Source organism: Panthera leo, chromosome B3 (genome assembly GCF_018350215.1).
Source record: "Panthera leo isolate Ple1 chromosome B3, P.leo_Ple1_pat1.1, whole genome shotgun sequence".
Lineage (NCBI taxonomy): Eukaryota > Metazoa > Chordata > Mammalia > Carnivora > Felidae > Panthera > Panthera leo.
The window spans coordinates 6524421-6546686 of NC_056684.1; the positions used below are offsets into that span (position 1 = coordinate 6524421).

Below are 22266 nucleotides of genomic sequence, written 5' to 3' on the forward strand. Positions count from 1 at the left end.
GGACAAGAAACTGCTTCTAAGCTTCGTGGTAAAATTTAAATGGAAAACAAACCTGATAAAGATAAAATTGAACTGTCTTGCGTTAAAAAATCATCATGGAATCACACTGGGTCAGTAGAATTTGTTTCAGAAAGTATTCTCTAGGATGATTTAATGTTAGCATCACTTGGATGAAAACGCTTGTATTTTAAATGTCCCTGGGTTCTGCCCCTCCTGACTCCTCCTATGGCAGTGCAGGTGGCTAGAACCTAGCTCACACTCTACTCTGGCATGTTCCTCCTTCCTGGGCCAAGAAAGGCAAGAGACTCGGAACCAACAAAGGAGACGATAGCGGCTGGAAGGTAATACAGAAGTAGGTAGGGGAGAAGACCGATAATGCTGGGGCCACTCAGGGTCTGTGGAGGGGTGGGTGGGCAGGCCACTGACAGGCTCAGCCAGTTAAGCATCTGATCTTGGCTCAGGTCACAATCTCACGGTTTGTGAGTTCGAGCCCCGCTTCGGATTCTCTGTCTCCCTCTCTCTGCCTCTCCCCCACTCATGCACGCACTCTTTCTCTCTCAAAAATAAACAACAAAAAAAAAATATTGGGCTTATCTAGAACCAATGTAAATGGGACTTCACATATCTTAAATAGTCAACAGCCAGCCTCTAGCTTTAAAAATATATCAAATTAACATATGCATATTCTGGTGTTGGCCATTACGAAATTTTTTTTTAATGTTTATTTATTTCTGAGAGAGAGAGAGAGATCATGAGCAGGGGAGGGGCAGAGAAAGAGGGTCCAGAAACCGAAGCAGGGTCCAGGCTCAGAGCTGTCAGCACAGAGCCCGGCGCGGGGCTCAAAGTCATGGACTGTGAGATCACGACCCGAGCCAAAGTTGGACGCTCAACTGGTTGAGCCACCCAGGCGCCCCAAGGTGTTGCCCATTTCTAAAGCTACTGCCAACCAGGGGTTTTTCAACAACACGGCGAGCCCTGGTATTTATTCCTGATATAAATCTGCTTATTGAGAAACAGTACGTAAGGGCCTCCAGGCCAGAAGCTGACAGCAAACAGGAGAAAGGACAAACACGCAGACCAAATTCCAGGGCTCTGGCAAGTTCAAGACAATGATCGTCAGGGCGGACCATTCGGGAGCGACCCCTTCCTCCACGGCAGTGTGGTGTGGTCACGTCTCACCCACGGCCTGGTCCTCAAGGTAAAGGGTGAAACTTCCCACTAGAGGCAAATACCCCCGAACATGCCTGAGGAAGGAACACGCTGTCTCAGCGAGCGGGGCCCGGCGGTGCTCTTCCAGTGCCGGCGGGTGGCTGGGGCTGCACGAAGCGCAGGCAGCACCGGGGCCTTGAGGTTAGGGTTGTGCCGTGAAGCAAACGAGCACGGCCGATGCTGCCTCCTGCACAGAGTCACAGGGCCCGCGGGGCCTTGCACTTGCTTCCCGAGTGGGGAAGTGCCGAGTGCCCAGCACGGATGGAGTCGAGCGCGACAGTGCGTGTGTGCACGCACCTGTGTGTATGGGTGTGCGCGTGCACACGTGCGTGTGTGCATACGAGCGTGTGTGCACGTGCGTGGTTCTCTCTTTCCCGGTGTACACAGTTGAATCTGCATATGTTCAGTAGACACGTGATAGAACTCCGCTAGAAAGAGCATCAGGTAATAGTTAAATATTGTAACATTAAAAAAAAAGCAGCAAGGAATTCCTCTTTAATTCACACCCCGCCGAAACTCAAAGGTACTGGGCAGAAGGAGCTCCCAAAACACAGCAATCTATCTGCAGGATTTCCTGGGGCCCCCACAGCCACCCCACCTTGGCTATGCATCTAGAACTTACTGTCGAGGTTTAAAAGGTCATCTGACAAAATGAGTGGCCCTCTTCTCAAGGGTTTGTAACTTTACACATTAGCATTTGTGAACGCAGCCCTTGACTCGAAGCCTCCCAAGTCCACAGGCCCCGACCTTGTCCCCTGGGCAGGCCGCTCACTCTACAGACACGGGTCCGCCATTTTATACTCTGCCCCTCACGGTTCCCTCTCCTTCCGCAAGCCCAAACCAAAGGGACACTTCAGTGTCACTTCAGGAGTGACAATGTCCTGCAAACCTCACTTTCAAGTGGCTGATAGTGTCCTTGGCTGGCTTTGTGCCAACCAGCAGCCAGAAAGCGAGTCAGGTGCTGGGGCCGTTTAGGAGACATGGGCTCAGGACGTTTCCTCAATCTCCAGAGAATGCCCATCTCACGAGGCCCTCCTCTCTGCTGCAAGCACACATTCAGGTAAAAAAAAAAAAACATTTCCATTTCAAGAAAAATATTTGTCCAGTGAGCAGAAAGATGACCTTTATTCTGAACAAGAGATCTGATTTGCGAGTGACAACAGGGACCAGAGATGCCTCCTGGAGCAAGCAGCTGGCATCTGGGACCAAACCAAAGACCTGTTCTCGGACAGCCTGCCTCGGCCTCTGTTTTCTTTTGGTTCTTATATATTGAGTCAATAAAATTCAGAGATTAGCAAGCCTAATCTGCTCACGGAGGGTTCACAGTCTGGGGGTGAAAGCACACGAGGACAGACAACTACTGTCATGGAGGTGACTGGGAACTGGGGTCAGAAAGGCAGAAGGGGGTGATCTTATGGGGAAGCTTAGTCACATGGCTGAGAAGTACCAGTTTAACCCAGTGCGTGATGGGGAGTGTTAAGGACCGAACGTCTGTGTCCCTTCAACATTCATGTGTTGAAGCCCTGACCCCCCCCCCCCCCCCCGCCTCGCTGTGATGGTACATGGAGGTGGGGCCTTTGGGAGGTGAGTGAGTTTAGATGAGGTCATGAGGGGAGAGCCCCAAGGTGAGACTGGTGTTCCTACAAGAAGAGGGGGAGAGACCACAGCTCTCCCGAGGCCACAGAGAGAAGGTGGCCATCTACAAGCCAGGAAGACGGCTCTCACCAGGAACCGGATCTGCTGACACCTCATCTTGGACTTACCAGCCTCCAACAACAGTGAAAAATAAATACCTGTCGTCTAAGCCACCAATTTCACGGCATTTTGTTATAGCGGTCTGAGTTAAGACAGGGAGCGTGAAGTCCTCAGAGAGCAGGGACGTTCTGAGCATCCGACCTCTGTGTCAAGGACTGGACCGTCTCTCGTTTAGTCCGTACAACAGCTCTGAGTGACGGTATCGCCCCTGTTTTACAGATGAGAAAAACAGAGCCTTGACTTGCCTCATTTTGCAACGTCAGGCTGAGAGGACAAGCGTCTGGCTTCAGTTCAGAGCTCTTCCTACTATGGCACAGTCAAGATACATCAACTCCCTCAGACACAGATTAAAATAACAAACGTCTTTGTGCCTGTTTTTTTCCTGTCTAATCATCTGTCCGCACGTTATATTAAATCATGTTTCTCCCAACTGAGAACTGAAGTTGTTAGAACTCCACTTTGGTTTTCTTCGCATACATGAAACAAAAAACCATTTCTTTGATTTCACATGTGTTTCACAACTGTAGCCGACTTCTTAATGTCAGCGAAGTTCTTTTGGGCAGATTAATCATCTGGAGGGTGATTCATTTGAATTCACATTTGAATATTTCTAGGACGAGGGCAGGGTCTCCCCAAAAGTAAGGAGACGCAGGAGAGAGGCTGGAGGTGCTGTGGAAAGGCAAGAGGTGTCTGATTTGGGGAAGCATTTTTATCCTCTGTTAATGAGGGAGGCTAAATTAATTAGGATGAGCGTCAGTGGGAGGGGGGGAGAGGGGGTGCACGCAGGGGGCAAAGTTTTGTGGCAGCTCCAGAAGTCAGAAAACTGAGCTCCAGGTCATTGTGCGTGTGTGTGCACATGTGCACACACACGCATACGTGCAGGTGTGCACGTGAGCACGTGTGTGTGTGTGTGTGTGTGTGTGTGTGTGTGTGTGGTGAGGAAGCAGGGAAGCTATAGGGCCCTTTCGAGGTCAGGGGAACATTTACAGGCATTTACCCTGGATCCTGACCTTCCAGAGCTTCCCCTCCACAGGCCCTGAACTCAGGACTCCTGCTCCTCCTCCTACGGACCCCTGTGGTTCCCCCTGTGGCCTCTCTCCCCTCATCCGGCCTGGCCGATGTGAGCCTACCCCACTGGGCGTCAGCCTTCTCCACCCGTGGGGCGGACCCTGCACGACATCACACCAGTGCTACTGGGGAGGCAGGGAAAGGACTTCATCATTTGCTTCGGGACTTTCATCTCAGAGTGGCAAGTGGCAGATTCAGCTTCCCAAACACCCATTAATAAGCTCATCAGAAATCTGCTTTGCGCACAGCGTTTTCCCCCACCGGGCAAATACTTCTTCACAGCTGTCGCACATTACATTTTCACCGTCGTTGCTAGATGTTCTATTCCTGAATTTCAGGATTATGCACAGGAAAATTCCAATGCAGAGATACATTCTGTTTCTGCCAGAAGTGACCAAAAGTGGCCTGAGGAAACGAGAGAAATCAAATTCTGTTCCTGTGACTGGTTTCTAAACATGGGACAGAGGCCACCAGGCCGAGGTGGCACATCTATGACACATCCTCTATCCTGTGCGAGCTATAAGACACGAATGTTAGAACAGGTAAAGGAGTCACGATAAAACTGCTTAAAAACAAACCATGCTCTTTTGCTTCAAGGAAAAATAAACTCAATTTTCAAGTTCAAAGAAAACCAGTTAGAAACCCTCAGGATTGTATTCACACGTTAAACGTATCTGATCCCATTATCTTTCTGCTCCGCAAATACCTTTTCGGACCGGTCACACCCCTCCCTACGCAGAGGAAAGCACAACCCTCTTTCCTGTGCCTCTGGACCTGGTCTTGACGCTGCTTTCAGGGGGCTTGTAGCTTATGAAGAGGCTGCAGGGTTCCACCTGCCAAGTGTCACCCATGAAAGAGCCTGTCCTGCCGAGAGCCAGTCACATATTAGTTACCCAGGTAGGAGACTGTATTGTAGACTCGCTCGGCTCATCTACCCTTTGCCCAGAGCCCACTCCTCCCAGCCTCACCCTCCCTATTGCTAAATTAGGGATTTGGGAAACCTGCTGGTGCTGACCAGACAGGGCGTGTGCTGATGCCCAGCACACTGGACACCTACCTCTGTTTTGTCCCTGTCTCCCCTGACCCCCCTCCCCTGTCACTCACACAGATGTCAACCGGCTGCTCTCTGCCCGATCCAGGGTTGCCTTTGGTCTGCTTCTCAGCCCGAGGCCACCTCGAAATCTGTGCCAGGTCTGGGCAAGAGGGGAGACGGGAGCTGAAAAGTCACATTGGATTTGCTACTATTCCTCATGGGGGACCTAGAATACCTAAATGTGAAGGTCTTGGATGATCTACCTGGAATGCTCTCCAGGAATGCCTTAATCAAGAGACGACTTCTAAGAATTAAGATGCTGACATGGCAACATCAAGCTCATGCCTTGCTTTTCCTTCATGTGCAGAAAATAATTCACAAAATGGCAAGCCACAACGTTAGAAAAAAGGTGGGTTCTTCAAAGCCATCTACACATTCAATGCAATCCTGCATTCTTCTCAGAGCTAGAACAATCCTAAATTTGCATGGAACCACGAAAGACCCCAGATAGCCAAAGTAATGTTGAAAAAGAAAACCACAGCGGGAAGCATCACAATCCTGGACTTTAGCCTGTACTACAAAGCTGTAATCATCAAGACAGCATGGTATTGGCACAAAAACAGACACATAGACCAATGGAATAGAATAGAGAACCCAGAATTGGACCCACAAATGTATGGGCAAATAATCTTTGACAAAGCAGGAAAGAATATCTAATTCTAAAAGAGACAGTCTCTTTGGCAAACGATGCTGGGAGAAATGGACAGCAACATGCAGAAGAATGAACCCGGACCACTTTCTTAAAACACCAAAGTACATTCAAAATGGATGAAAGACCCATATGTGAGCCGGGAAACCATCAAAATCCTAGAAGAGAAAACAGGCAACAACCTCTTTGACCTCAGCCCCAGCAACTTCTTACTTGACACGTCTCCAGAGGCAAGGGAAACAAAAGCAAAAATGAACTATTGGGACTTCATCAAGATAAAAATCTTCTGCACAGCAAAGGAAACAATCAACAAAACTAAATGGCAGCCAGCAGAATGGGAGAAGATATTTGCAAATGACATATCAAATAAATGGTTAGAATCTAAAATCTATAAAGAACTTACCAAACTCCAGACCCAAAACACAAATAATCCAGTGAAGAAATGGGCAGAAGACAGAATAGACATTTTTCCAAAGAAGACATCCAGATGGCTAACAGACAAGTGAAAAGATGCTCAACATCACTCATCATCAGGAAAATACAAATCAAAACCACAATGAGATACCACCTCACACTGGTCAGAGTAGCTAAAATTAACAACTCAGGAAACAACAGATGTTGGCGAGGATGTGGAGAAAGGGGAACCCTCGCGCACTGTTGGTGGGAATGCAAACTGGTGCAGCCACTCTGGAAAACAGTGTGGAGGTTCCTCAAAAAATCAAAAATAGAACTACCCTAGGACCCAGCAATAGCACTGCTAGGAATTTATCCAAAGGATCCAGGAGTGCTGATGCATAGGGACACAGGGACCCCAATGGTTATAGCAGCACTCTCAGCAATAGCCAAATTATGGAAAGAGCCCAAATGTCCATCAACTGATGAATGGATAAAGAAGATGTGGTGTATATATACACAATGGGATACTACTTAGCAATGAAAAGTAATGAAACCATGCCATTTACAACAATGTGGATGGAGCTGGAGGGTATTATGTTAATTGAAATAAGTCAGTCAGAGAAAGACAGACATCGTATGTTTTCACTCACATGTGGAAGTTGAAAAACTTAACAGAAGACCATGAGGGAAGGGAAAGAAAAACAAAAGGTTACAAACAGAGAGGGAGGCAAACCATAAGAGATGTTTAAATACAGAGAATAAACTGAGGGTGGTAGGGGATGGGGGGGCGGGGAAAACGGGGGATGGGCACTGAGGAGGGCACTTGTTGGGATGAGCACTGGGTGTTGTAGGTAAGTGATGAATCACAGGAATCTACGTCGGAAGCCAAGAGCACACCGTATACACTGTACGTTAGCTAACTTGACAATAAATCACACACAAAAAAAGAAAAACTAAAAAATAAAATACAAATAGCAAAAAAAAAAAAAAGAAAGAAAAAGATGTGTTCTTAAAATATTTAATAAAAAATATGCTTCTGTCAGTAACTATATACGTCATCACTGCTAACCCACATTCAAAACTTTACTCTGTTCCTGTTCCCAGGGAGATCACGACCATGAGAAGATTAAGAAGAAAATTTTATAATGCGCTTTAGGGCTTTAGAGAGTGGAACAAAAAAACTTGCATTGGAAAACACAGCACTACAAGCATGCTAAATCTCCCTCAGTTTCCTATAAGTGTAACAGAGTCACAGTAAAAAAAAAAAAGTTTTTTTTTTCGTATTTGAAATCAAACAAGCATTCTAAAGTTCATACGGAAAACTGAACCAGCTATAATTACCAAGGAAATTATGAAAAGAAGTGTAAGTGAGGGGGAGTTAGCACCACCCCCAATGCCTATAATAAAAAAAACATTTAAAAACTATGAATCTGCTAATGATATATATATATATATTCAGGATTATCGACAGAATGGAACAGACTGGAAATATACCTAAATATATCCGAGAAATTTAGTTGGAGAAAAAGGTGACATTTCAGTAAATGGGGTAAAGATGGCTTGTTCAATAAACAGTGTTGAGTAAAGGGAAGCCATTGACAAAAATTTCAGTTGGAGCCACACTTCGTGCCAGGATAAATTCCAGAGAAAGTTTATTTCAAAGTAGAAAATGGCATCATACGTGTGCTAGAAAAAAGTGTGGAATTAAAAAATATATATATCGTACAATGAAGACCTTTCTAAGAAAAACAGAAATCCCAGAAGCCGAAAGAAACAATCAAAAGATTTAACTCTGCAAACATTTTTTTTTTTTTAAAAACTTCGCATGGCAAATACCACCATGGGCAAAGTAAAAGACAAATGACAAACTGAGAATAAATATTTGCATCGCATATCACAAAGGGCTAATATCCCCAGTACATACAGAACTCTCCGAGGTGATCAGGAAAAAGACCAACAACTGTCAGAAAATGGGCAGTGGCTACCAATACGCAGTTAATAGAGAGGGAAAGAAAAATTGTTCTTAAATGTAAAAAAGACGCACAGCCTCTTTCATAAGGGGAAATACAAATAAAAAATCACAGTAGGAAAATACTTTTTGCCTACCAGATGGGCAAGTATAAAAAAGTAGGAGACCCCCTTCTGTTGGCAAGGTATGGGGGGAAGAGACTCTCCCTTGGGGCTGGCGCGGACGGGCTGAGGGCACTGGCCAACGTTTTCCATGCACATTCCCCTCCGACCCAGCGATTCCATTTCCAGTTTTTCCTCCACGGACAGGTACGCATCCGTCAATGCAAAATGACGTGTTATGGCATTGTGAAAGTGGGTCAGAAACAAATGAAACCTCCATCAGCAGAGGGATGAAACAGGAGTCTCCATTCTGGAATACCAGCGCGTGACGGAGGCGATTCCTACACTCACGTGGCAACACCTCTCGGTGATATTTCACGAAGAGGAGCGAGGTGCACAGAGTATACGGTATGCGGCCCCGTGCAATAAAAGGAAAAGCAATATGTGAGCGTGCATGTGTGTGTAAGTGCTGGTTTTGCGTGAAAAAAAAAAAATCAAGAAACTGGGAACGTGTAACCGTGATAAATGCACTCGGATACATGGGGGAGCCTAAGGACAGCAAGGACAACACCGGAGGAAAGAGAGAGCAAGGTCACAGGCTCTACTGGTGGAGAGAACTTCTGGGAAACAGCCGCTGCTTCTTGAGCAAGGTGAGCCCTGAGCTGAAAGCGAGAGGAAGGAAATGATACAGCTGCCCTGGAGCTTTCAAGGAGAGGAACACAGTTCCAAAAAGCTGAAAGAAGCCACTGTTGACGGCTGTGGGGTTGCTCTGCCAAAATGGCTGCCCTCTCCTCGGGCATGAGAACGCAGGAAAACAGTTCCTCAAAGAGTCAGCAACTCCACCCTTGTGAAGAGGCACCACAGCCCAGGCACCAACCCTTCATTCTTGTCCACACAACAAGACAGAGCACCGCAAAACCATACAGATAAGCACGTTCTAGAAAGTTCTGCTAAAGCAAAGTCTCTCTCTCTCTTTACCCGTGAAGGACAAATGCGAAAGGCAGCGAGCGGCTGGTGTCACTGCTTATACTTATTATTGGCAATGAACGACACCTGGCTTTCAAAACCATGAAGGATGGAGTGTATGTTCAGAGTCCTTCTGATTTTATTTCGTATCAAGTTGAAACAGCTAGAAGAAATAAGAAGTTTAAAATTCGTCCATATCCTCACAACCCTTACAAAAGGACTTCATTTTTGTTTCCTTTATATCTGTATTTATTTGAATTTAGAGTATTTACTTCGTTAAATAGTAATATGTAAGTATGTAATTTTGTCCTTTTTCCCCCATATCCATAGTTACTATATTAAGTTCTAGATGGCTGCACAAAATTCTATCCTGTTTAGTAGCTACAATTTAGGGAGTAAACATTTACGTAGCACCTTGTATGGGTGCGTTACGTAATCTGATTTACCCTCTACAGCAACTCTTACTGTTGGGAAATCCCCTTTGTTTATAGACCAGAAAACCAAGTGTCCCAAGAGCTGGTAAGCAGCAGACCCTGCCTTTGAACCCCAGTGCGTGTCTGACCTGACCGCCCACGTGCTCTCCCCTGCGTTACACTATTGCTGTCTCTACCGTGGGGCACGTCTGTGCCCAACGTCTACCACGATAAGCGGTGCTGGTGGAATATCTTCCCATATTCCATTTTTTCCTTTCTAGATTACTTTCTTCATTTCAGTCAACATACGTGTCCATATTCCAACAAGATGGCTCCTCACCTTCTCCACTCCCAATTCCTGCTTCGGAGAGACTGCTATTTTCAAGTCTTTTAGGGTCCCTGTCACCCCATACGTGCCTCCGTACTTCTGGATGCCGTGCCTGGAGGGCTGGCTTTTGCACGCGTTTCCTGGTAGCCTACTGAATTCCCTGCTGTGGAGACCGTCAGCTCTAATACACCGCCCCTAAAACACGCACCGTCCCCTCCCTCGTTCTTTCAACCTTGGTACAGCAACACCTTTGGTTACGTTAATTTTCAGTGTTCATATGATGATGTAAATCAGTCACAACTCAGTCACATATCCTTTTGGTAAAGTTCCTCATTTTCCCCAGGTTATCACTTTTGTCATTTCCTCAGTAGCTTAGCGCATCGACCGCCAGCTTATTTCCAAATTCTGAGGGACACTAGGTTTCTGCACAAAGACATCAGGCAATCAGTGGTTTCACTTTCTCCTGGAGACACCGTTCGGGGAGCCCTCCCTCCATCCTGCAAGGACCCCTCAGCTCCCTCCTGCATCCCGGGCCCCAAGGCCACTCTTCCTTGGCTTCCTTCCTTTGGGAGAGGCTGGCTTCCACTAGCTTCTTGAGAAAAAGTGACTTGGAAAAGAGAAAAACACCTTTTCTTTTTTTTTAATGTTTATTTTTATTTTTGAGAGAGAGAGACAGAGAGAGAGAGGGAGAGAGAGGGAGAGAGAGAGAGCGTGCAAGCAGGGGAGGGTCAGAGAGAGGGAGACACAGAATCTGAAGCAGGCTCCAGGCTCTGAGCTGTCAACACAGAGCCCGACGCGGGGCTCGTACTCACGGACCAAGAGATCATGACCTGAGCTGCAGTTGGAAGCTTAATGGACTGAGCCCCCCAGGTGCTCCAAAAAACACCTTTTCTGAGAGCAACTCTCCATGTCTGAAAATGCCTTTATTTTGCCCTCACGCTAGATTGAATTTGGCTGGTATAGAATCCTAAGTTAGAAACCATTTTTACCTCGGGATTTTGAAGGCCTCCCTCCACTGTCGTCCAGCTTCTGGTCTTCTGTCAGCATCTGGGTCATTCTGATGCCTGATCCTCGAGTACCATCTCTCTCCTTACCCTCTGCGAGTTCCGAGGTCTTGCTTTGTTACCAGTGTTCCAAAATTCCACCAAGAGCCTCCACGGGGTCTTTTTCCCTCCCTGGGCTAGATTTTCGGAAGCTCTTTCAATCTGGAGTTTCAGGCCCTACGCTCATGGGACAGCCAGGGGATCTTTCTCCGGTAACTTCTTCCCCTCCACTTTCTCTAGTCTCTTTCTGGAACTACTATTACTTGGATTTTAGGTTTCTTAAGACTGTTGCTCAAATTTCTCTTCCACTTTCCGTCTTTTGTCTACTTAATCTACTTGCTGGACGAGATCCTCAATTGTACCTTTGCCTCGATTCACCGTCTTCATTTTGTGCTCCAAAAGCACTTCCTGTTCTCGGAATGTTCCAGTTTTAGAGGCTCCTCTTGCCACGTGGATATATACCTTCTCCTCTCTCCAAGTATGCTCATTATGGGTTTTCTTAACTTTACTTTGGCTCATGTCGCTATGTTTCTTCCACCTCCTTTCTTCTGCTTGCTCTAAAGCTGTCTTTCATGTTCAAGGCTTTTCCTCCTCTGTCCAGCGACTCCTGGTCGTCTGCTCCTTCTGCAGAGGACATGCTGAAGAGTGGATATACAGCCATCTGACAACACGGGCAGACCTGTCAACCTGCGGACTCCAGCCTCTCTGCTAGAAGACCCCCAAATATGAGTGTCTCTGGGACTTTTCTCTTGGGCCAGTTTCCCCGGGGGAAGCCTCCCATCTCCTCGGGGAACCTGGTCATGGCTGGGGCCTTCCAGGTGCAGACTCGATGGCCTGGTACCTCACTCTCACTCTTTTTTCTTTTTTAAATATTTTTAGAAACTTTTTAAATATTTATTTTTGAAACAGAGAGAGAGAGAGAAAGAAAGAAAGAGGGAGTACAAGCAGGGGAGGGGCAGAGAGAGAGGGAGACACAGAATCCGAGGCAGGCTCCGGGCTCCGAGCTGTCAGCACAGAGCCCGACGCGGGGCTCAAACTCATGAACTGTGAGATCATGACCTGGGACGAAGTTGGACGCTCAACTGACTGAGCCCCACAGGCGGCGCCCTAGCTTTTCTCTGCGTTTAAGTAATTTCTTTGGGCTAAATTTATAAAGTGGAATCAACTTTTTTACTCCTTTATTCACGATCTGTGTGTTCATGTATTCAGTCCGTAAACATTTATGAAGCACCTACTATGTGCCAGACACTGTAGTGGGCAGTGAAGACACATGGTGTAGGGAAAAGAACAAAGACTACGGGGTCAGAGAGACAAGGGTGCGATCTCTGTTCTGACACGCAGCGACTTTGGGCAAGTCAGTTCACCTGTTGGGTTACGTTTACTTCTTAAAGATTGGAGTACAGAGGTGGGTTTAACCTGAAGGCTAAAGAAAGCGTACTGAAATCACTGAACTTAGCAGTTGAAGGATAGGAGCCCCCAAGGAACGGTAGTATTTGTTATTACTTGTTACGTTTGTTGTTGCTAATAGTAACTTATCTCACAATTTATCATGGGATGCAGACAATAAAAAACTTTAATGCCGATGAGTGTAATTCCGTGATGGCAGAGTCAGCTGCTGTGAGACAACAAAGGACAGAAGAACCCACAGGGGCACCTCAGCTCAGGTCATGATGTCACGGTTCGTGGGTTTGAGCCCCGCATCAGGCTCTGCATTGACAGCACGGAGCCCGCTTGAGACTCTCTCTTCCTCTCTCTCTCTGCCCCTCCCTTGCTCGTGCTCTGTCTCTCTGCCTCTCCAAACAAATAAGCACGAAAAAAAAAAATTAAGAAAACACAGAAGAAAAGTGCTCACGCTGAGTGTGGAGGAGGGTGTCCAGGAAGGCCTCCTCCAAGAGGGGGTGTCTGTGCGCTCTCAGATAAGGAGGGTGTGTAAAGGCACGGAGGGGTCCCAGGGGGAAGGAATGGCAGGTGTGAGACGCTAACAGGAGAGAAATGTAGGGTGATCTGACGCATCTAGAACACAGGGCACAAGGACAAGGGAGCAAGGCTGAGGCTCGCCCTCGTCCTCCAGGCAGCTTTAAAGCAGGGGCCTGACACATCAGAGGTGGGCTTCCCAGGGCAGCTTAGGAGCCTGGGAGAGAAATCAGCTGGGGGCAGAGCACAGAGATGCGGCAATGGCATCAGTGCCAGCAAGGGCCGATGACACCCTGGACGGAGGCAGAAGCAAAGGAACGGTGCACGCTGAGGAGGTTCAGCTGACAGGACGTGGTGACTTTTGTCACTATCGTCTTCCCCTGTGTGCTGGACATGGGGTAAGTCTGCACTTCTGAGGTTAGCATGGCCTTGAGCCTTGCTGTAACCAATGAAACAGGAAAGGAAATGACAAAGTGTCACTTCAGGGGAGCAGGCGTTAAGAGCCAGCGTGTGGGTTGTCGCGTCCCCTCTCCCGCCTCGGCGGAGCCTGTGGAAGCACAGGTTGAGGCGACACCTCCATCAGCTGGGGTCCCGGTGGCAATATGATCAGTACAGCCCTCCTCCTGCTAAAGTCAAGGAGCAGCGTGAGTGAGAAATACGTGTTTGTGGTTTTAAGACACCAAGATTCAGGGTGCCAGGTGGCTCAGTCAGTTAAGCGTCCAACTTGGGCTCAGGTCATGACCTCACGGTCTGGGAGTTCGAGCCCCGCGTCGGGCTTGGAGCCTGGAGCCTGCTTCGGATTCTGCGTCTCCCTCCCTCTCTGCCCCTCCCCCGCTCGCCCTCTGTCTGTCTCAAAAATAAATAAAACAGAAACAAACCAAAAAAAAGACACAGAGGTCGAGGATCGACACTAGCGTCTCTTGACTAGTACTGTGTCCAACTGAATTTCATATTGATCATATCATAGTATTGATGATGTTGCCAGATTTTCCTCTGAGTAGCCAATAAGGCTTTATTCTTAGAAGTTCCATTGTTACCAAGGCTGAATATTATTTGGTATCTACTGTTGGGATCTCCCCTTGCGACAATTACCTAGGCATAGCCTGCACCCTCTTGCCCACGCAGTCTGAGTTCTCATATACTCGTATGAACTCGTACCTTATGCCCTTTGTCATTTTGCCAGTTCCCTAGCTAATACTATTATTAATGTAAAAATAGCTCCAATAATAGCAGCTGTGCTTACTCAAGACTTACTTACACATGCTAGGCATTCTATAGATCACGTCACGCGCTGTCTGTCTGTAGCCTCATATCAAGCCTATAAAGTACTATGATCCCCATTTTACAGGTGAACAAGTGGAGGCTCGGCAGGGTGGGGTCGCCCAGCCAGGTCTCGAGCTGGCTTCTCCCTCTCTCTTTTTTTTAATGTTTATTTATTTTTGAGAGAGAGAGAGAGAAAGAGAGACAGAGCATGAGCGGGGGAGGGGCAGAGAGAGAGGGAGACACAGAATCCGAAGCAGGCTCCAGGCTCTGAGCTGTCAGCACAGAGCCCGACGCGGGGCTCAAATTCACAAACCGTGCGATCATGACCTGAGCTGAAGTTGGACGCTTAACCGACTGAGCCACCGAGGCGCCCCCTGACTTCTTGTGCTTTCTAGAAGCCACTTTCTCCTTCTCTGGCCTCTATGACGCTCAAGGCTCCTGGTTCTCCTCTGAACCTTTCTCACTGCCCATCTCTGGCTCATTCACCGGCTCTTCTTCCCGCCCTCACCTGCTGCAGCCCCCAGCCCCCAGTCTCTCTCTGCTCTCTGCCTCCCTCTCCCCGGCTGGCAGCTGATCTGGAACCCGCATGTCTGGCCTTCAGCTCACACCTGGGCCCCGCTGCCACACTGCCACCTGTCCCTCTGCACGTCCCACAGTGGCCAAAACTACACAGCTTGCCCTGAGGAAGCGGCTTCCTGTGACTTCCCTATTTCTGCCCATGACTTCATTCTTCTCTCAGCTGCTCAGGTCCCTTCATATTATCTGCGATTCAACCCTTTCTGCCAACACCCAAGGACATTCCATTTTCCAGCACACCTACTGATTCGCATTCTTTCCTGACCCCACAAGTGCTCATGGGATCAAGTCCAAACTCCTCCCTTCTGGGAAGTTAAGGCCCCATGTGATCTGACCTCTTCTCCCCAAAAGGCCCGGGGCTTTCTGCTGTAATCAGACAGTTCTTGTCGCATCTCACGATGACAGAGGGACTTGGCAAGGAGCTGCTCGGGAAGCAGCTGTGGGGACCAGGCCAGTGATGGGGCCCAAGCCCATAAGCAAACAAAATCAAGGGCACAGCGAGCAAAGGGCAGAGAGAGCGGCAGGTCCAAAGGGCACACAAAGAGCACCAAGCTCGTTAGGAATCACAAGAGAGACAGTCCAAGGCCAGCCAGGTGAAGACCCATGGATCTGGGGGCGGGAGGCAGAGCAGAGTGGCCGTGGGGTCAGGGCAAACCAGCGACAAAGAGGAAGTGTGCCAAACAGGCAAAGCCTCAGTCGCCTGGCGACCCACATAGGCTGGCTGGAAGGCTGGCGGGACAAGGGAGCAAAAAAGCACTGGCTGGAAAGCGAAGTCGCTTTTCCACCACAAGAGCGTGTCTAAATGATCGATCCCGCCGGCTCTCGCTCACACTGACCTCCCTACCTTCTCTCATAGGGCCCCACTCGTCCAAATCAACTCATCTTACAGGGCCACACAAACCTCAACATCCAAGCCACCAAAGTACCACCTACCTCTTTCCCTAAGCTCCTTTAACATGCCCCTGAATTGTTCGTTCGGACCCTTCATCACATGGGTTCCTACCCAAACTATCTACAAACTCCAGGGAGCACTGAATGTGTGCAATGCAGTGGCCACAGAGAATTCAGGACATTTTAAGACGGTTGCTCTCTTTAAGCCTCTCAGAATAGAGTTGGCCTGAAGAGGGAGAGACACACACATGGAAAGGATACCGCCTTCCTTCCTGTCGTCAGGTGGGAGCCACAGGGACAGCAGAGGGCAAGGGTTAGAGAATGCATCAAGAGTCAGCAAGTGAGGCGGCCTGGAGGGAGTTGTCGGGAAGGTGGAAATAGGAGTAAGGGGATTATGTGTGTATGAGAGGAGGCGAGTGTGAGGTACACACGGTGAAAGACTGAAAGAACAGGTTACTAAATGTTAATTGACGAACTTCAAAAAAATCTATGTCCTGAGAGGAATCTTCCTTTATTGAAAGGCCAAGGAAGGAAAAGTCCCAACTGTTATGGCCTGGCAGATTTCAAATTAATAAACAAAACAAAACAAAAAACAAAAACAAAAAAACAAACAGGGGCGCCTGGGTGGCTCAGTCGGTTGAGCGTCCGACTTTGGCTCAGTCGGTTGAGCGTCCGCAGTTTGTGGGTTCGAGCCCCGCGTCGGGCTCTGCGCTGACCGCTCAGAGCCTGGAGCCTGCTTTGGATTCTGTGTCTCCCTCTCTCTCTGCCTCACCCCCATTCGCACTCTGTTTCTGTCAAAAATAAACAATATTAAAAAAAAAATTAAAAAAAAAACATACACAGTTTCTCACTTCATGTTAGTGAGGAATTAGTGTTCAGCTTTTGTGATCCGGCTGAAAACACCAGCTCAGGGTCTTGTCACAGGAGACTGTGGTGTCACAAGCCACAGAAACGTCAGGCTAGTGTGGCAATGGCATCAGTGGCCAGCTGGAAGATGGAACAATTTGTGGCCTGCTGTTTCTCACGGATCTCTCTGTCCCCAGGAGGCCACAGGCGGTTCTGGATCAACCACTGACCTCCAGGCAAGAAGGTTTCCCAGATGCACTGGATGGTGGCCTCTTTTCACGGCTACCTCAGACGCTAAGCAGTCTGGCTCAAAGCCGTGGCCCGGGCCGACCTAGAGCCCTCGCACCATGACGAGAACCTGGCAGAGGTTCAGGGCGGTTCAGAAGCTGCCTCGAGGGCTGACTCATTTCCGTGGCTCCTGGGACACTGCAGACAGCCACCGTGGGCAGATGACCAGCTCCGAGGAGGGCACAGCCCTGGGGGGAGGGTGGCGCTCCGCCTGCCAGACAGTCACCGGGTGGCAACAGGGATGGCGTCTCATCCAATCGCGCGAAGCATCGATCTGTCAAGGATCACGGTTTTCTGCAGCAGTGAAAGCTTCGCTTCGTAGACTTTCACGGAGCGGCAGGTTTCCTTTAGAAACGCAGGAAAATTCCTTCTTGAGTCACTACGATGCCACCTCGCAGGTTGTGATCCTAGAGCCCAAGGCCCTCGACAGACTCCACCCGTAGGGAAGTCATTCTCAAGGCTGCTGAGGGGGACTGGTTCCTGCACTTGCGCCTCCGATGAGGGCGGAACGCAGACCACAGTCCGCTCTGAGCTCCGCGGCGCTGCTCGGAAACGGTGACCACACCCACTCACCCTCCAGAAGACAGTGGCCACCTTACTGTCTTGATTATACTTTTACCAATAAAGTAGACACTGCTCTGGAGCATAAAGTACCCTATCTATCATAATGAAGGGAGACGTGCCGGGAAGTGGGCAGAGAAAAAGACCAGTTTGGGATCAGAACCGGTGACCAGCGAATTTACAGAGTCAATAAACACGAGCAGCTGATAAACGGTGGCTACTCTTAGAAAGGTTAGACTTTCTGGAAAACAAGGTCCATTTCCTGCTCCTGAGTACTGGACCAGCTGTCAGCCAACTACATATACTGGGAAGGACCACAAAATGGATCTGACCCCTGGCGAGTCCTAGTAAGCAGATTCCGTTTAGTAAAGAACTTTAAGTAAAGGTAAGGATGATTGGTGGACAAAGACGGACCCTGGAGCCTAGTCCGGGAAAGACCAGAAAGGGGGGGGGGGGGGTGACCCAGCGATGGGACAGGCTTGCTCGGAGCAGAGGTCCACCTGCCCATCGGAGGTGCTGGGTTTAACTCCGTGGGATGGCGTCAATGGTAGCCCATGCCCCTTCTGCCGTTTGAAAGACATAGCAGAGCCCTGAAGAATAAACTCAAGCTGGACAATACAATAGGGCAGTGGTTGGTCATACATTTTTAGAACCGGAAGCGATCGCCTTAAGGAGGTCCAGGCACATGGAAGATGTGCCTCTTTCCATCTGAACTAAATCACGGGAGTCTTGAATAGTTTGGATGCCGAACCTATTAGATCTTTCAGCAATTCCTGCCCGAAGGCACAATCCCTAACAAGAAGCTACAGTCTCTGTCCCTACCCAGGTTAGAGAAAGTAAATGAATTTTCTCCCCAGCCTCAGCTTGGTCATCTTAATGCAGTGCAAGTGGCCTCAAGGATGACAGCACCTGGCTCCTGGCCTCCTGGATGGGTGATCTGCTAGGGCAGAGACAGTGCAGGTGGGCAGCATCTAAAAGTTGAATTAAACCAGGCCACTTGCCAACTAACCACCCACCCCCAAATGCACACCCGTGTGTCAAAAACTCACCATCTGATGGCAGAAGACAGTGAGTAACACAGAGAGGGACCAACCCATCCCCGTTTGGCTGGTACCTCCCCTGTTTAACATCGAAAGCCCCACGTTTGAGGAAACCCATCCGTCTTGGAAAAGCTGGGATGTGTGCTCAGCGTAGGCACAGAGGACAGTATCCCGGGCTTATTGGCAACTCTAACCTTGACAGTTTGGGTTCGGGCCATCTCATCGGAAACACAAGCAATTTCAAGAGGAAGTCACCCGAAAACATGACCTCACCGATGCTAACCATCAATATGCAGTCTCAGTAAAGATGATTTTGAGCCTTTCATCTTTCAAGTGCCCTCTTAAAACTTCCGGGGAAATGTGTCTACATAAGAAGCACATTGTAGCGCTACAGATCGACTTATCAGCTGTTAACGATTCACCACAAGAATCTAAGGAAATATTTGCACAGCTCTTAAAATGGGTAACTTAACAGGTCAATGAAACTAAGACACTCGGTAATTAGGAGTTTATCCTATAAAAAGCACAAAGCTTTAGTGTTCGGCCAAGGAGGAAAGGATCTAAATCCGATCTGGAATGTCTCTGTGAACAAGAGGGAATTAAGAAGAATTTAAGCCCAAGATAATGAAATTCTTTTCAACTTTAACTCACTATAAATAAGCTGTGCTGGCTCCAGAATTTCCACCCGGGAGGGGGCTGGGGGCAGCGACCCGACTGGAAGGGAGCGTGCGGAGCTACATTTGCAGAGCGTTTTACTAAAGACTGGGCAAATATCAGTCGTCCATATGTAAGCCCCTCGCCCCCTAGCTTCCCTTCTGCCACTGCCACTGTCACTGCAAATAGTCGGCCATATATATATACATTTAACGTTTATGCATTTTTTAAAGATTTTTTCAAAGTTTTTATTTATTGATTTTGAAAGAGAGCACAAGTGGGGGAAGGGCAGAGAGAGCGTGAGAGAGAATTCCAAGCAGGCTCCGCGTTGTCAGCACAGAGCCTGACGTGGAACTCGAACCCACGAACCATTGAGATCGTGACCAGACCTAAAGGTAGATGCTTAACTGACTGAGCCACCCAGGCACGCCTGTTTATTCATTTTTGAGAGAGAGAAAGCGTGAGCGACAGAGGGGCAGAAAGACAGAGAAAGGGACAGAGGATCCGAAGTGGGCTCCTGAGCTGACAGCACAGAGCCCGATGAGGGGCTCAGACTCATGAACCGTGAGATCATGACCTGAGCTGAAGTCGGACGTTCAACCGACTGGGCCACCCAGGTGCCACAAATAGACAGCCTTACAGAGAGAGCAAGGAAGGAAACAGCAAGGATATAGGGTCTCCAATAACTCCATATATCGCACTATTTATGTGATCAGGATTAGTGCTTCTCTGGAGCGTACTTCTAATTATTTAGTACATCCTTGATATGCAAAAATAGTGTATCCTGCACATCTGTGACAAATACAGTATTTTTATATATAGAATTGGGCTTTTATTAAGAGTAGATAAAAGAGGAATAGATACTGTCAGGAAGTAGAATATGTATGAAGCCATAGGGAGGGGGTTGATACTGTTTGAGAGAAAAATCAGAAAGCAGATCTCTGCTTTGCTGTCTCAGAAATAACCAGGAACCACAGCTGTGCATTAAAAAAAAGTGCCTCTAGAAAATTTCTACAATGAAAACTTTAAAAAAATTTTTTTAATGTTTATTTTTGAGAGAGAGAGAGAGAGAGAGAGCGAGCGAGCATGAGTGGGGGAGGGGCAGAGAGAGAGGGAGACACAGAATCTGAAGCAGGCTCCAGGCTCTGAGCTGTCAGCACAGCTCCCGATGTGGGGCTCGAACTCACGGACCGCGAGATCATGACCTGAGCCGAAGTCAGACACTCAACCGACTGAGCCACCCAGATGCCCCTACAATGAAAACGTTTTTAAAAATGACCCTTCTTTAAGATCACCGACACGGGTATCAGAGAAGTAGATCCTCAAATGTTCGTTAACCAAGACTCACGGAAACCAAAGACATGGACGAATTATGACGAGCACAACATTCCAATAGGAGCCTCGTTTGGAGTTTGTACCCTGGTGAGTGAGGAGGAGAGATGGGAAAAGCATAGTACGACATAAACCCATTAGCCACCTATGGAAAGGTCATGGCGTTTCTGCCATTCTCTTGCGAGTGTCTGAAGCAGCTTCAAAGAGGAAATGCTCAGGGAGGGCACGACACAGGGCAGAGTCAGCCGCTGCTTCTGGCTCGATGTTGGAATGGGTGTGGCTCTGATCTCCAAGTCTCAGGGATCTCTCGCCCCTACAGAGGACAATAATCCAGCTCCAGTGAGTACAGGTGTTAGCTGGCTGCAGAAGAGAGACTAGTCTCCAGGAGAGAAAGGACCCACGAACATATGGCTGTGGTTTTGATCACACTGCTTTCCTTCTCCGGACCCTGCGGGTTCCTACACGTCTCTTGTGCCCAGTAAAAGCACCTCAACGATCTGTTTCTAGGCTTGTCTATTAGCTAAGCACTCCGCCCAGCTCCCAAATGCCTTCATCCTGAGCTACACCGCGACCCACACCGACAGGCCTGCTCATGAGTGAAAAAGCAGAAGCCTGGCCTCCCACAGGGAATATAGAAATTTCAACAGCAGGCTTCCAGGGATGGGGCACCTGCTTCGTAGCTTCACTTCCCAACCAGGGCCTGGTGATGGAAACTTCGGCGGGGCCCGAGGGGAGGGTGGAGGCTGCAAACTGCTTTTATGCATATATCTGGGGTTGCCCCGCTTTAATTTAAGACCGAAAAAAACCCCAAGGTGTCTTCTTTCAGAAACAGCGTAAGTGACGTCCCCAAAACTACAATTCTGTCAGAGTTAAAGGCACACTGATTCTCTGGAGCGCAACATCCCTCACCCACACCCATCAGTGGGAAACGAAAGACCAAAGAGCATTATATTTAAGACCTGCGCGCACTAGGGATCCTGTCCTGTCTCCTCACGAGTGTGGCTCTGCATTTGGGACACCCGTACCTTGCAGATGAAGAAAAGAGATCGAAACGATTTCCCAGAAAACAAGGTGGAGTGTGTTGAATGGACACAGGAACCCCACGCTGGGGAAACACGCAGGCGGGAAGAGGGGGGGCTCGTTCTGACTGAAGAGGGGTGGGGAGACATCAGGAGAATTTCTCAGGATAGATGCCAGGAGAGAGGCGCTCTGGTGGAGGGAGAAAGGAGGGGGGACCTGGGGACGGCCCGGGGTAAGAGCTCAGGAGGCAGGCACTCAGTGGGTCGCAGGAGAACGCCACAGGTGGTGAGGCCGGACAGGTAGGTTGGGGCCACACTGGTGTGTGGGGTGCCGGCCTGCTCCAGGAAGCCAATTCGGGTGGTACTGTGACACATGGGTGGGTCAGAGGCAAGGAGGTGACTCAGGACACTCTGGGAAAAGCCCAAGGGAGTGGTAGTTACACGGGTGAATACAGATGTAAAAGGTCCTGACCTGTATACTTAAGGTTTGTGCATTTTACTATATGTAAATGATAGCTCAAAATACCCTTTGTACTTAGAGCGCATAAAGAGAGGGAATGACCCATCCCCCTCTTTAGATTACATAACCTGTTGGGTTTTTCTGGGCTCTACGCAGAGCAGGCTGGAAAATCTGGGAGGGAGATACGTTATTTCCAACTACTTTAAGGATAAAGTAGGTAAGTAGGAGATGCATTGTATAGGCGACTTGCTGAGTGGGTCACAACAGCACCTTTCCAGACTCTCTCTCATATTTGTACTGAGTGTAAAGTGACTGGCTAGCACCGAAGTCAATGAGAGTGGGGGAGAGAAAGAGAGAGAATCAGCAACTACAGGAGAGGCTGAAGGAAGCCACAGTAAGACAGAGAACGGCAGGTTATTGGGAAAAAACTCC

General features: G+C 48.5%; 1 protein-coding gene across 3 annotated transcripts in view; it reads right to left on the reverse strand.

Annotated features, from left to right (window-relative positions):
- The window catches only part of ABHD2 (abhydrolase domain containing 2, acylglycerol lipase), a 105232-nt gene that overhangs the window by 51206 nt on the left and 31760 nt on the right, over nucleotides 1-22266 (reverse strand). The window contains exon 1 of one of the 3 annotated variants that reach the window (XM_042941035.1): nucleotides 10937-11673. The exons of the other annotated variants lie outside the window; for them this stretch is intronic. The gene's annotated coding sequence lies outside the window, so the exon portion shown is untranslated. Of the gene's footprint in view, nucleotides 1-10936; nucleotides 11674-22266 lie in introns of those variants that run through there. 3 annotated transcript variants of the gene reach the window in all.